Below are 11,720 nucleotides of genomic sequence, written 5' to 3' on the forward strand. Positions count from 1 at the left end.
ACTCTTTTCCATTTGGGGCACCTTACATTTGTCATAGCCAAGGAGAAAGGATAATAACATCTTTGACAATATCAAAAAGTAATTAGTAACTGATAACTGCCTCATGGCAGATAATCTAGATAGAGTTCCTATACTACATGCTAAACCAGAAAAGATCAACAGACAGCAAAGCCAGCCTACCTTCCGACTAGGATTAAGAGAAAATATCCCCTAAAGGATCCCCTAGGGAATGCCAAATCTGGTACAATTCAGTCTCAGTGGAAAAACAATCTCTGAAAGACAGGAGAAAAGGAAACTTTACTCATTGAGTGCCTTTTACTTTTACAGAAAAGTGGAAATTACTCCTAATACTGTACCCACCATGATACTATATTCACCATTTTAAAGATGAGGAAAGGGAGGACCAGTTACTTTTCTAATAGTAGCAAAACTTAAACTGAAATCTAAACCTATCATTTCTTCCACTAAAAATTTGGTTTCTGATACTTTCTAAAATATTTCTACTAATTTAAAATCTATTTCAAATACAACCACTATCATACTACTTAGTCATCAAGTCTGGATGCAAATAAAATCTTTGACTGTTCAGTAATTCCCACTATTGATTAGTGGGCCAAATGCTTCTTGAATAATAGTAACCAAGTAACAAGTATATATTATGCCAGGGATTCCACTAATTAGTCTTTATGTATAGATTTGATAATTCTATTTTGCAGATGAGGAAAGTGAAGCTCAATAAAGTTAAATAACTTGGTCAACTTTCCACACAGGATGAAAATCTGATTCCAAACATCATCTGTATCTGTTGGGCACTGTGAACTACTACCTTGAGGTAGTTCACAATTTCAACATTAGATCACTACATTCCTTTTGATGACATTTTAAAAATCTAGTCTTCCATTGGTTACTGTGAAAATATAAGTACCATGCAAAAATTAATGTGGAACACAAAATAATAATGACTGTGTCCAATCTGATTCCAAACTTTGAGAAGTTCTGCCATGTCCAAAAGGTACTAGGCTATTAGAACAAATGTATATATTATGTCACTTGGACTTAACTATGTAATAAGCAGAGGTGTTATTTTTTTTAGAGTGCCATAAAAAAGTTACTCAGACATTAAAGGCTTTGTGAAGCTAGAATGTTAGAGAATCTCTGTTCAAGACTCTGGTTTTTAACTTAGTAGGTAAATCTCTAACCTCATAGGACCTAGTCTACAGGGTTGACTTAAATAAGTTCATAAATTCATCCTCAAAACAAGTCATTTTATATCAGTTCCAACATTAAATTTACATCAAAGAGCTTTACTTATTTAAGAAAAAGAAGAAAGATGAAACAATCATATCCAATATTTCTATGATTAGTCTGTTTGTGGACATTTCTTGTTCTAATATGTTCATAATATTATACTAGATGGATGATAAAATAAGTTTAAGAAGCTACCAACAAAAATCTCAAAACTTGCTATTTCTCAAGTTTCTTTAACTTGGATTCATCCATATAGATATCTTCATCTCCTTCCAGAAGGGGAGCAAAGGGGTATCTCCCATTTACAAGAGCAACCCTTGCATTGGGACATAGGACTAAGAATTCAGGATCAAAGAATCTACCACACTAAAAGAAGAAACATTGCTAAGTGTTAGGGAATTATGTGAATAGTGCATTTGTATTAATGATCAACTAATCCAAGAAGCAATACATTATTGCTGAAGCTATTATAAAGAGAGTTGAATAAGTACTTAAAAACCTAGATGTGAAGGCTAAGCTGATGTGAAATGTAGAAGAGACTCAAATATTCTTCATAACCATGACTGGTTATGAGTTATCATTTCAGTGGCATAATAGGAAATAGTACTAGACCTGACTTTGAATGATTTGAGGGAGATATTAAGTACCTGACATAGTAGCTACTTAACAAATGGTAGTTAATATTTTTAATTTGGGGTTTCAACAAACTTAACAGCTTTCTTTGCTACATGATTTTTCTTTAATATTTAAAGTATTTTATGGGACTTCCCTGGTGGCGCAGTGGTTAAGTCTGCCTGCCAATGCAGGGGACACGGGTTCCAGCCCTGGTCCTGGAATATCCCACATGCCACAGAGCAACTAAGCCCGTGCACCACAACTACTGAGCCTGTGTGCCACAACTACTGAAGCCTGTGAGCCTAGTGCCCATGCTCCACAACAAGAGAAGCCACCGCAACGAGAAGCCCACACACCGCAACGAAGAGTAGCCCCCGCTTGCCACAACTAGAGAAAGCCTGCGTGCAGCAATGAAGACCCAACACAAACAAAAATTAATTAATTAATTAATCAATTTTTTAAAAAAATAAAGTATTTTATGATATCCTACATGGGAGAGAGTATAAAATAATTCTCAATCTTATACAAGGATAGAACCGTTTTTATTGACACATATCATGAGACGTATGTTCCAAAAAACAAGCTAGAATGCTGATAAACATCCAGTGCTTTTAAATTAAGATGTTAAGTGTAATCACCAGGGCAACCACTAATAAGGTAACTTTAAAAATGTACTAAATATTAAAATATACACTAGAAATATTTAACAAAAAAAGAACACAAGAGTGGAGGAAGAAAGAACAAAAAAGACGAAGGATACAGAAAGCAAATGGCAAAATGTCAGACAAAAATCATATCTTATCAGCAATTACATTAAATATAAATGGATTAAGCATGCCAATCATAAGGCAGGGATTGGCAGGATGTATTTTTTTTAATGATCTAATTATATGTTATCTACAAGCAACACATTTTAGATTCAAAGGCATAAATAGGTTAAAAAAAAAAGGGGGTGGACAAAGATATACTATGCAAAAAGTAACCAAAAGAGAACTGAAATGGCTATACTAATATCAGAAGAAATAGACTTTAAGACAAAAATTGTTACTAGAGATAAAGACATTTTATAATGATAAAAGGGGTAAATTTATAATGCATAAGGGAATTCTATGAACAACTCTATGCCAATAAATTAGGCAACCTAGATGGAATAGACAAATTTCTAGAAAGACAATAGCAACAAAAATTGACTCAAAAACAAATAGAAAATCTGAATATACCAATAAGAAGTAAAGAGATTGAATTAGTAATTTTAAAACTTCCCCAAAGAAATATCCAGGCCCACACTGCTTCACTCATGAATTGTACCAAACATTCAAAGAAGAATTAATACCAATTATTTGCAGACTTTTTCCAAAAGTGGACATAGAGGAAATACTTCCCAACTCATTCTATGAGGCCAAATTTACCCTGATAACAATATCAGACAAAAAAATCACAAGAAAACCACAGACCAGTATCACTTATGAATCTACATGAAAAATCCTCAATAAAATACTAACAAACAAAATTCAACAATACATAAACAGGACTCTACACCATGACCAAGTGGGATTTCTCCTAGGAATTCAAGAATTAGCTTAATATCCAAAAATTAATATAATGCACCATATTAATGGAACAGCAGACAAAGCCACATGATCATCTCAATAGATGCAGACAAAGCGTTTTGAAAACATTCAACAATCGTTCATTTTAAAAAATGAAGAAAAAATCACAAATAGAAGGGAACTTCTTCATCCTGATAAAGAATATCTATGAAAAAACCACAGTTAACATTATACTTTATGATGAAAGATTGAATTTTCTCCCCAAGATTAGGAACAGGATGTCTGCTCTCCCCACTACTATTCAACAGTGTACTGGAGGTTCTAGCCACAGCAATTAGGCAAAGAAAAGAAATAGAATGTATACAATTGGAAAAGAAGGAAAACTATTTACAGATGACATAATTTGTATGTAAAAAATTCTAAGGAATTCACTTAAAAAAACCTATTAGAACTAATAAACAAGTTCAGCAAAGTTGCAGGATACAAGATCAATATACAAAAATTAGTTGTATTTCTATATACTAGCAATGAACAACCTGAAAATAAAATTAAGATAGCAATTCCATTTACAATAGTATCAAAAAATAAAATATTTAGAAATAAACTTAATAAAATGTTTCAAGGCTTGTACACTGAAACTACAAAACACCATTGAAAGAAATTAAAGAATTCTCAAATAAATGGAAAAAATCCCATTTTCTTGCATTGGAAGATTTAATATTGTCAAAACGGCATTACTACCCAAAAAGACCTACAGATTCAATGCAATTTACATCAACACTCCAGCTGTCTTTAAGCAGAAGTTGACGAGCTGATCCTAAAACTCCTAAGGACATGCAAAGACCAAAAATAGCCAAAATGATCTTAAAAGGAAGAATAAAATTGAAGGATTCATACATTCCCACTTCAAAACCCACTACAAAGCTGTTGTAATTAAGACAGTGTGGTACCACCATAAGGATGGAGACATAGATCAAATTAACAGGGTCAAGAGTCCAAAAATTAACTCTCACATTTGGTCAAATGATTTTCAACAAGGGTAGCAAGATAATTCAATAGGGAGAGAATAGTATTTTCAACAAATGATGCTGGGAAAACTGGATATACACATGCCAAAGAATGAAGCTAGACCTCACATCATATGTAAAAATTACCTCAAAATTGATCACAGAATTACATGTAAGTGCTAAAACTTCAAAACTCCTAGAAGAAATCATAAGTGTAAATCTCCAAAACCTTGGTTTAGGCAGTGGTTTCTTAGATGTGATACCAAAAGCATAAACAACAAAAGAAAAAGGTAGATAAATTAGACTTTACAGATTTTTTTTTTTTTTTTGGCCATGCAGGGAGGCATGCAGGATCTTAGTTCCCCAACCAGGGATCAAACCTGCACCCCCTACAGTCAAAGCGGGGAGTCTTAACCACTGGACCGCCAGGGAAGTCCCCTATGGAAATTTTAAAAATTTGTGCTTCAAAGAACTCCATCAAGAAAGTGAAAAGACAACCTACAGAAAGGGAGAAAACATTTGCAAAAAAATATAGCTGATAAGAAACTTGTGTATCGGGGCTTCCCTGGTGGCACAGTGGTTAAGAATCTGCCTGCCAATGCAAGGGACACGGGTTCGAGCCCTGGCCCGGGAAGATCCCACATGCCACGGAGCAACTAAGCCCATGCACCACAACTACTGAGCCTGAGCTCTAGAGCCCATAAGCCACAACTACTGAGCCCACGTGCTACAGCTACTGAAGCCCGCGCGCCTAGAGCCCATACTCTGCAACAAGAGAAGCCATGACAATAAGAAGCCCGCGCACCGCAACAAAGAGTAGCCCCTGCTCACCACAACTAGAGAAAGCCCGTGCACAACAACAAAGACCCAACACAGCCAAAAATTAATTAATTAATTAAAAAAAGAAACTTGTGTATAATATATACATATATACATTTATATATATTCTAATAATATTCCTAGAAATATTTATTAATAATTGTTATTCACTCGTATTTCAAAGCTCGCTTTGACGAAAGCTTAGTCATTTAAAAATTGTACGTGTCATTGTGTCCACTTCCCATCATATATTTTATAAAATAGAGAATACATAATACTTGGTATCCTTTTAGAATAACAGAATCTTAAAATTGAAAGAACTTGAGAAGTCATCCAGGCCAGCCTTTATCTGGTATAAATCATTTTCACATTTTAGGGAAGAGATTATCTAATCTCTTTTTCAACCCCCTGGTGACAGGAACCCATTATTTCTGAGACAGTGGGTACACTAATTTACAAATCTATTTGTGAGAAAACTAGTTTTTACTGAGACAAAACCTACTTACATTAGGATTATAAACAATAACTCTGTTACCAAGAGGAACAGCAGGAAAATCTTGCTTTGTTCTAAGAAAGTGGTGCTTGTGAATATTTTTTATGTTAGCCTTTAGATAACAGGTATATTCAAAGTATATAAACCACAATATCACAAACAGTCCAATAGTAAATAATCACTAAGATATTAAATTTTGTGGCCTTAAAAATTAAATGGTAGACCCATAATGCCTCAAACTAGAAATGTGTTTAAACGTCATGTAAGAGAGATGTGTCAAACGGAGACATTTATTTTTTTCTGACTTCAGGGGAGTTCACTTGCACTAATAAACTTAACATTTAAGAAAAATATTAGTAAATTAACTTTATGGTATAAATAGCTAGAGTTTTACATGAAGTTATAAGTAATCCTTGACAACGTAAATGTTGAAGATAAAAGTTACTATAAGACATGTAATGAAAGAGCTTTGGCAAGGCTCTATTGCTATCCATAGGATTGTGAAAGCCTCCTCACCTCTCTCTCTCCAGTGTCCTCAAAATGAGAGGGACTGGACCATATTATCTTTATGGTTCCTTCTAGCTTTGATAATTCTGTATAGGATGCATACATTAGGAGAGCATAGGGGTTATTCTATATTGATTTAGAATTAAATAATATCTTCAGTATTTACTGATAATCAGCTGTATGCCAGGCTCTCTATTCCAAGCACAGTGGTGAAACAAAATAGGCAAATATCCCTGACATCGTGGAGCTCATGTTCTAGTGATTGAGCAGAAAGGCACAATGTAAGTAAGTAAAAATATGTATGTTTGACAGTGGTTAGTGTTAAGGAGAATAAATAAAGTAGGAAGGAGGTATATGAAATATTGGGAAGGGATTAAAACTTTAGATGGGATGGCTAGGCAAAGTCTTAATTAGGTGAAATTTTAGTCATGCCTGAGGAAAGAATCTACAATGGAGTGAACTAGTGAAGTATGAAGATGAAAGCAGAGAGGTCTAGGGAAGTGGGAGGTTGGTGAGATCATGTGGACTTTCAGATTGCAAGCCATTGGAGAGTTAAACAGAGGTGTAAGGTGATCTGGTTTACAATTTAACATCATCTTTTGGGTAGCTATTCAGAGACTAGACTGCAGTGGAACAAGCCAGAGATAAGGAGGCTGTTAAGAAGCTACTGCAATAATCCAAGTGAGAGAGGATGGAAGTTTGGACTAAGGAAGTGATGAAGGTGATGAGAAGTGGGATTCTGGATATATTGTGAGGATAGGGCCAACACAATTCGCTGACAGATTTGGTTGAGGGGAAACAGTAAAGAGTCAAAGATAACACCAAAATTTTTGTCCTGAGCACCTGGAAGGATAGAATTACCATTAATGAAAAAGTCAGTATGAGGAGCTGGTTTAGTGACAAATATCAGAAACGGTTTTTGAAATGTTAAGTTTGAGACGTCTATAGGAATCCACATGACATATCAAGTAAGCTGCTGGTTATAAGTTTCTAGAGTTGAGGAGAAGTCAGGTCTGCAGACAAATATTTGAGAGTCATTACCACATATACGGTATTTAAAGCCGTGAAATTAAGTAAGATCAACAAGGCAAAGGATAGAGAAAGGGAAATAAAGAGTTTCAAAGACTGAGCTCTGGGGTGCTCCAACACTTAGAAGTCAGGGAGATGAGAAGGGATTAACAATGAAAATTTTAAAAGGGTAGACAGAAATATACAAGAAAAACAGTCAATGTGGGTGTTATAGAAGCAAAGTGTTTTAAGAACAAGTGGGTGACCATCTGTGTTAAATACTAGAAGAGGTCAAGTTAGAGAAGGATCGAGAATTGACCTCATCTCCTCATTTAACTTAGCAATGTGGAAGTCATTGGCTGACTTTGTTAAGAGTAGTTTCTGCAGAGTGGTGGGAAAAGATACTTGACTGGTATAGGTGCAAGAATGAATGAGGGGGAAAATTGGAAATATAAAGCATAGGAAACACCTTCAACAAGTTTTTCCATAAAGGGAAGGAGAGCAGTGAGATGATAGTGGGGGTGACTGGGAGAAATTTGGATCCAAAAAGCTCTTTTTAATTGAAGAAATTATGGCTTATTTATATGCTGTTAAGAATGATCTGGTAGAGAGGGGAACATGATGATTTGGTAGAAACAATGGGAAATTTCTGGGGCAATGTCCTTGAACAGGCAAGAAAATAATGGAATCTGGGGCACATATACTTTGGATAGGCTGAGGAAGTTTAGTACTTATGCAAAAAACTTATTATAATGAATAGACATGGAATTTAAGCAGAGTGAGACAGGAAGATAAAAAAAGATCATTAGGATAGGGTCAGTGGTCATGTCAGGCCAAACTATTTTGGGAGTAAGAGAAAATAGAAGGCAATGGTTGCAAAATAGAATGTGTGAAATTGAGATTATAGACAGTTTGCAGTAAGGGGTATAACAAGATTAAGAATAGGACATGGGAATGAGTGACCAAGGAAAGGTAAAGGAGAGGAGTCAAACAACCTATGATACCAGAGCACAGGTACAATCATCTAAATGAATGTTGAAATTCCCAAGAATTATGACAAAAGTGGCATTGAATGGGAAGAGAGTGATCCAGTAGCTAAATGTTCAACAGATGAAGGGTAACAACCTAGAAAATGCTTAAATAATTACATTAGGAGAAATAATAGATGGTAAAATCTGATAACATGAGATTTAAGCTGGATGTTTTTTATGGAGGAGAAAGAGAGAAACAGCCTGAAAAGCCAGGCCCCATGGTATGTTTCCGGGAACATATGTCCTCTTAATACATGATTCTTCTCTTTGTTCCCATATGCCCCATGTACCTTTCTGCTAATTCACTTACCATAATTGTTTCATAATTAATTGTTACCCACTAGACTCTAAACTCCTTAAGAGTAGAATCCTTGTTTTATTTATATTTGTGTCTCAGTAGCTAGCACTGTGCCTGGTACTTAATAAGGACTTAAATATTAATTGGGTGAGTGAATAAATGAACAAATGAATAAAGACCAAACTGCTATTTGTATCTATGAATGAAAATCTCACATGAAATTTTAAATGTAAGTTTCTTGACCTTAAATATCCATTTGACTATTTCCAAAGACCAAATGTGTAAGGTGTTTACAAAGTTGTCCACATCAGTCTCTAAACATAGACTCAGTCTCCATTTGCTATTCTCTTATCATGAGAGTTGCTAATAATCTGTATTTCAGTATATTTTCATTGTATGAAGGAATCCTAGGTTCCTAAAAAAGTGGTGTTAGACCACTATCAGTAGCATTTAAGAAAATAAAAGGTTAGGGTTTAAAAATCCTAAGAAGCAAAATAACTTTCACTATAATGCTAGCCCTTTCTCATTGTGGTTATAGCTACAGGCTTCATGGTAGAACTATTGCAGAACTTTTACAGCCACATCATTCATTTGAACCAAGCAACCACTGTCTAAACAGCCATTGCAATCAGAGCCCAAAAAACTCTAGAGCAGGAGGTCTCCATGGGGGTGAAACAACCATAGGGGAATTTTGGAAATATATAAGGCACATTGTGTCATCAGGAAGATGGAAAAAGGAACACACTGATAACATTTTAAGCCAATCCAGAGATGCAGTTTTCCTGTAATCTAGGGGACTACTGATCAAAGAAGAACTCTGTACTCTTTGTAACTTCAAATATCGTGCTAGACATTTAGAAGAGTGAAAAACTTGTTCATAATTATTACAGCCTAGAACATGGCTCAATTTTACCTTTAAATCTAGTATTTTTTCCTTGATTTTAATATACACAGAAATTGCCAGGAATACATGACCATGTGTAAAGAGGGAAAATTATCCTTTATTGGTTTGAGATTTTGATTGTTGACAATTTCATATGATTATGTCACTGATGGCAAAACCACTCGGAGTTGCCAATACAGCAAAGCTGTATGAGTTTATATTTGCAGCTGTTGCATTTGTGGTGATTCTGCATATTATTTTATCAAAATTTGTTTTTTCACATTTTCTCATTCATATATATATGAATTGTGTGATGTTACTATATAGCTTTAAAATTATGTGTACAACTGGGTTATATCACTTAACTATTTCACTTCAAATTAGTAAAGGTGATGTTACAAAATCTAAGTTATTAAAAAACTGTTCTATAGAAATACTGTTTGAAATCATGAAGGTTAAGAAATTCTGCTGTAGAGCAGTGGTGTCCAATAAAACTTTCTGCAATGATGGAAATGTCCTATATCTGCATTGCTCAATGCAGTTTGCACTAGCTACTTGTGGCTACTGAAATGTGAATATAAGGAACTGAATTTTTAATTGGCATTTTTATAAGCAAGGAAACCCAGGGTCAATATCCTTTTGAGGATATTGAGAAAGATAAACAGGGCTCATGACAGGGAAAAGTAATGGATATGTTTGGACCAATTCAGAGGGCCCTGTGTAAGGATTTTGGTTTTGATCTGCTAGCATGTGAGAAATCATTGTTGATATGACCATATGAATCAAATTATTAGTATAGTATCAGGCCAAATTCAGCCTACTCTCTTTTTCATTATGGTTTAAGCTATTACTAGAAGATTGATTTTTAACAGAAAAAACGTAGATGAAATTTTATAGTAGAATGTCTTATAGCTATAAATCATCACTGAAAATTCCCATTTCCATAGAATAAAGAAAAACGTTTCTACATAACTGAAGCATGTGTAGGAAATAAATATTGCCTCGGGGATCAAGATTTTCATCACGTATATTTTTTTAAAATACTGGCTTTGTGTTGGGTACTTTGAACAGCTAAATAATTTAGATCTCCTACATAGTAGCTACAAATAGCTTTTGTTGGTTATCTGAAGGAATAATATGCTGAAATATGAATGAGAGAAGTCATTAATCACACAAAGTGTCAGTGCACTAGAATTTGGGAGAGCTGTTTCTCCATATGTGGATGATGGGCGGGAAGACTAGGGCAGGTTCTCCTCTAGCGAGTGGTGAAGAGTTAGGTTTGGTGATAGACTTGGGTTTGAATCCTGGCTCTGCCATTTCTGAGCTAGGTCTGGTGCCCCACTGGTAGAAAGGGGTTAATGAAAGCCCCTACTTCACATGTTTACTGTGAGGATGAAACAAGAGAAAGCACGTAAAGTGTTAAGAGCAGTGTCTGAAACTAGAGGAGTACCAAGTAAATGTTGGTTGTCATGGTTAGAGTGTTTGTAGAGGGGTAGGTTTTGGGGAGGTTTTCTCAGATGTTCTCTCAAGCAGCAAAAAGGGTTTTAGAGTCAGATGGATCTGGACCAGAATCCACATTCTTCCGTATATTATCTTTGTGAACTTTGACAGTTTATTTAAAACTTTCATCTATAAAATGGAACAACAAGGGTAAGTACCTTGTTTCCTTCTCTAGGACATAAGTACCTTGAAGGGAAAGGCTACATCTTATCATTTTCCACATCATTCTTGACATACTGCTGTACTTAAGTTCTCAATAAACAGTATTTGTTCACTAACTGATAGAGTGTACTCAGAGCCTCAAAGGACAGGAACTCAGGCTCTGCATTCTGAGGAGCCTTGCATGGCACATTTTGGGACACATAGTAGATCCTTAATAAGTAGATCTTTTGAGAGCACGTGGACTGCCTAAACTTTATCTGAGATCTGTCATTCACTTTTTACTTCTGAAAGGGAGAGAATGACTGCTGTATTTATAAAAAGCTTGCTAAGTCATAGTATACTGGTAAGGTAGCTAATGTTCCTGATTTGCTAATTTGCTTATTTGCTTTTTAATGAGTAAATCAAAGTTCAGAAAAAGTAACTTGCCCAAATGTACTCAACTAGTAAGTAGTGGAGGAGACATCAGAACTCAAACCTATCTGACTTCAAAGTCCATCCTTTCCTACCATTCTTCATTGCATCTAGATTAAGGAAAGACAAAAGAATGGCAAAAACACAACCCAGTTTAAAGGGTATTAGAGGAAACTGAAATAGGCTCA

Source organism: Eubalaena glacialis, chromosome 3, assembly GCF_028564815.1.
Source record: "Eubalaena glacialis isolate mEubGla1 chromosome 3, mEubGla1.1.hap2.+ XY, whole genome shotgun sequence".
Taxonomy (NCBI): Eukaryota; Metazoa; Chordata; class Mammalia; order Artiodactyla; family Balaenidae; genus Eubalaena; species Eubalaena glacialis.